Source organism: Sceloporus undulatus, chromosome 5 (assembly GCF_019175285.1).
Source record: "Sceloporus undulatus isolate JIND9_A2432 ecotype Alabama chromosome 5, SceUnd_v1.1, whole genome shotgun sequence".
Lineage (NCBI taxonomy): Eukaryota > Metazoa > Chordata > Lepidosauria > Squamata > Phrynosomatidae > Sceloporus > Sceloporus undulatus.
This window is the reverse complement of record NC_056526.1, coordinates 99,034,762-99,039,386: the sequence shown is the minus strand read 5'-3', so window position 1 is coordinate 99,039,386 and position 4,625 is coordinate 99,034,762.

The window sequence follows — 4,625 nt, the reverse complement described above, 5'->3', positions numbered from 1 at the left end:
TCCCCATCTTCCAAAAGGGAAAAAAGGGATTCCAACAGTATCTTCCAGTTAGTCTGACATCAATCCCAGAAAAGATTCTAGAGCAGATAATTAAACAGAGAGTCTGTGAACATCTAGAAGGCAATGCCATAATCACAAAAAGTCAACATGGGTTTCAGAGACAGAAGTCATGCCAGACAAACCTTTGATAAAATTACCAGCTTTATAGATGAAAGGGATGTGGTGGATATAGTATATCTTGATTTCAGTAAGGCTTTTGACAGAGTTCCCCATGACATTCTTGCAAACGAGTGAAATATGGGCTAGACAACGTAACTGTTACATGGATTTGTAATTGGTTGACTGACCAAACGCAAAGGGTGCTGAACAATGGCTCCTTTTCATCCTGGAGAGAAGTGACCAGTGGGGTCCCACAGGGTTCTGTCCTGGGCCCAGTGCTATTCAACATCTTTATCAACAACTTGGAGGACAGAACTGGGGCATACTTATCAAATTTGTAGACGACACCAAGTTAGGAGTAGTAGCTAACACACCAGAGGACAGGATCAAATTCAAAATGACCTGAATAGACTAGAAAGTTGGGCCACAGCTAACAAAATGAAATTCAGCAGGGAGAAATGTAAGGTACTGCACTTAGGCAGAAAAATGAAATGCAGAGATATAGGATGGGGGACACATGGCTGAACGAGACTACGTGTGAAAGGGATCTGGGAGTCCAAGTAGACCACAAGTTGAACATGAGTCAACAGTACAATGCGGCAGGTAACAAGGCCAATGCAATTTTAGGCTGCATCAGTAAAAGTATAGTATCTAGATCAAGGGAAGTAATAGTGCCACTCTGTTCTGCTTTGGTCAGGCCCCACCTGGAATACTGTGTCTAGTTCTGGGCATCACAATTTAAAAAGGATGTTAAAAAACTGGAACGTGTCCAAGGGAGGGTGACTAAAATGGTGAAAGGTCTGGAAACCATGTCCTATGAGGAATGGCTTAAGGAGCTGGGGATGTTTAGCCTGAAGAAGAGAAGGTTAAGAGGTGATATGATAGCCCTGTTTAAATACTTGAAAGGATGTCATTCTGAGGAGGGAGCTGACCAGCTTTCAGCTGCTCCAGAGACTAGGACCTGGAACAATGGATGCAAGCTACAGGAAAAGAGATTCCACCTCAACATTAGGAAGAACTTCCTGACTGTAAGGGCTGTTCAACAGTGGAACACTCTTCCTCTGAGAGTGGTGGAGTCTCCTTCCTTGGAGGTCTTTAAGCAGAGGCTGGATGGCTGTCAGGGATGCTTTGATTGAGAGTTCCTGCATGGCAGGGGGGTTGGGCTGGATGGCCCTTGTGGTCTCTTCCAACTCTATGATTCTATGATTGTTGTAATTTAGTAACACTAGGAACATACATTATGATTAAAGGCACTGAACTCAACCTCCAGTCTAAAATGTTAGACTGATTTGGCTAAGATTTTTAAATGAAAGTGAGACTGATGTATAATACTTTGAAGTTAGTTCCTATAATTAGATTAGGCTAAATGAAAGAAACTTAAAATATAATCCCTTCTGGTATATACATGATGAAGTCAGTAAAAGTTATAAGCCCTTGACTCTGGATGAATGAGCCTCTAAACATCTAGTTAACATCATATGTTAACATGTCTTGAAAACCTTACAAAGGTTTCTTAAGTGCACCTACACTGCAGGAATTAATGCACTTTGATTCCATTTTAAGTGCTATAGCTCAGTGCTATGAAATTCTAGGATTTGTCGTTTTGTGATATATTTAGCCTTCTCTGTCAGAAAGCTCTCATGCCACAACTACAAATCCCAGGATTCCATAGAATGGAGCTATGACAATTAAAGCAGTGTCAAACTGCATTAATTCTGCAGTGTGACAGCAGCCTTTGTTTCCCTTTATTTTTCCTGTCACTTGCTGGATCAGCAACTAGCAGAGCTGAAGCACAGAGCCTTCATAATTCACTAGCAGATTAAATATTTTCTCTTTTCAGCTCAGAGCAGATCTGTGCCTGGATGAAACTGGTGTCTTCTTTGCAGTGTTTCTGAGCTGAGATCCTGTAGAATCATGACTGATGAAGATCCATAGTGAATGGAATTAAATTTGCACAAATCTGCTAAAACATGTTATATGGTAGAAGTGTGCAAAACATGCAAAAATATCAGGTTTCCCCTGTGGAGGTGTTTTACGCATTAAACTTCTATGTACTTGTTCAAAGCATTGTTCTGTTATCTTCAAATCAGAAAGGTCAGCCAGCCATGTTGTTAGAGATTGCTTTTTCTTTCCCATCTTAAATTCAAACAGTGATTGCAGTTTTGCAACTCCTCCAGCTTGAGCTGTAGGTCTTCAGTAACCTTAAGAGATTTTATTTGAATTTGACCTTCATGTCTAGTGCCTCTGTTGCTGTTTTAGTTATGTTTAACAGCTTCATAGTCAAGAGAAGAAACTGATTCTTTTAATGGTTTTACAGAGGCAGACCATTTTGAAGCAGAGACTTCCTCATATCTTGAAGACTGTTATTTCTCTGAGTAAGTCTGGTTGTTGCTGGTGTGGTGTTCTGCCATTCGTGAGTCTGCTTATTTGGCTACCACCATTGAGGGGCCAGCTTTGCCATTTGATAGCTCAGAGAAGGAAAGACTATCTTTTGATCCAAAATAACTGGAAAGTCCTTTCTCTTTAGACCCTCCCTCAAGATTAGATTGCATACCTCCCCCCCAAAAAAAATACAAGGCAGAGGAAGTTTATTATATTTCTCCTACCTACTGTGCATGTCCTAGCTTGCCAAGCTACTGTCCTTAGTTTTAAAGCCTGCTGCAGAATAGAGATCTGAAAGAGGGAAGGTAGAACAGGTTTCTGTGAAAGTACAGATGAGCATTTGAAGAACCACAGTTAGAGGTAAGCAACATGTTCTTCTTGTTAATGATTTCTCTGCCTCAAATGGTTTACTGTGAAGCTTACCATAAGATGGTGAGTCAGGTCACTGAAGAACAGCACAGCACATCTAAAACCTCTTCCCCATCGCAAAAATGTCACTATGAATGCACATCAGAAAAGGGAAACCTTCCGAGCACAAGTAGAACAGCACTTGAAAAGATAGGTAGAGGCTATAGAAACATAGAAATATAAAAAGAAGGGGGAAAGGGGTGGGGATGGAGAGGCTGTTGAGGTAAAGAAAAACATGTTTTGTTAAAACAGTGAAAGTTGAACAAAAAGTATAAAGAAATAAAGAGATATATTAAGGAAATGCGATGGAAAAATAGGAAGGAGGACACTACTCAGCAGAACATGAAGTGAAGCTGCTTTACCTGCAGATGGAAAGAAACTGAGGCAATAGTAGCTTGGCAAGCTAGGATATGCATGCTAGATAGAAGGGGACAGGACATTCCCACCAAGCTGCTCAACTCTGAATATTCCAGATGCAGTGTCTGAGCAGGCAGAAACTCTCTTCAGGCAGCCAGAATTATTGGGTGATTTTGCCCCTCAGAGAATCACAGCTTTCATGAAAAGCAAGCCAAGATATGCTTGTAAATATGCAGACTCTGCTTGCTGACATCTTTGAAGCTAGAGCAAGATTTTTTAGTGATCAGCAGTTACATAATTTCCTTTATTTAAAAAATGAATATAGATACTAGTGTAGCTGACTGGTTTAAGTTGCAGTCATGGCAAAGGTTTTAGAAACTGAGTGCCCAAACTGCAACCCAAAACCCATTTATTTATTGCAAAGTGCCATGTCCCTCTGACTTTCTAGTAACAAACTCTGGCAAACTCTGTGCTGAGGTGATGGTGTGTCTGCCCACAGAGAGGGCTCTGAGTGCCCCTTCTGGCACTTGTGCCATAGGTTCACCACCACTGAAGGGAATGCAGCTGTGGCAGATCGGGACCTGGCCGGCTCTATGGTGTTTTATCTGAACTAAGTACAGTAACATCTAAAATCCACAAAGTAATTATATTTTTAATCAGCCAAAATGCACAAAAATCATGACACAAGCTTTTGAAGCTCCACTGGCCTCTTCATCAGGCAAAGATGTTAACAGACATATAGGAGAAAAAAAAATCTGAAATGATAATGTTAATCACAGGCTTGGATTTTCTCAAGATGTTGGTGTTGTTCTTTGGAGGGGTATCTATGCAAGCAGGTCCTTCCTCCTCCTGGCATAATCTAAACTGGACTAAAGTTGTTATGACAACATACATTTTGTTTTTCACTGCAATGCGAGCTGATTCCATACATGGCCCAGGAAACAAACCAAAACTGAGCTTCTGGTCTCCAGTGGCAGATCCTAATACTGTGTTATGGTTAAGAAAATATAAATGGTTGGATACAACAGGAAAATGGTTTAAAACTACTAAGAGGTGCTGAAGTTGATATGTGAGGGAATAAGGAAGGAGTGAGAGGGGATAAATATGCTTAACATTTGTACTGAACACAAAGTACAGTTTTTGTATCATTAGGTTCATTGTGAGATTGGGTAAAGTGAATAGAACACAGCAATGCAAACATATTCATTTGGTTCTGGTTAGGAAGAGCTTGCTAGTTGAATAAGGTTTCAACAGTCATGTTTTAAAAACCAATTGTATGAAAGCAACTGATGAAATAACCAATCTTTTAAGAAGTATAA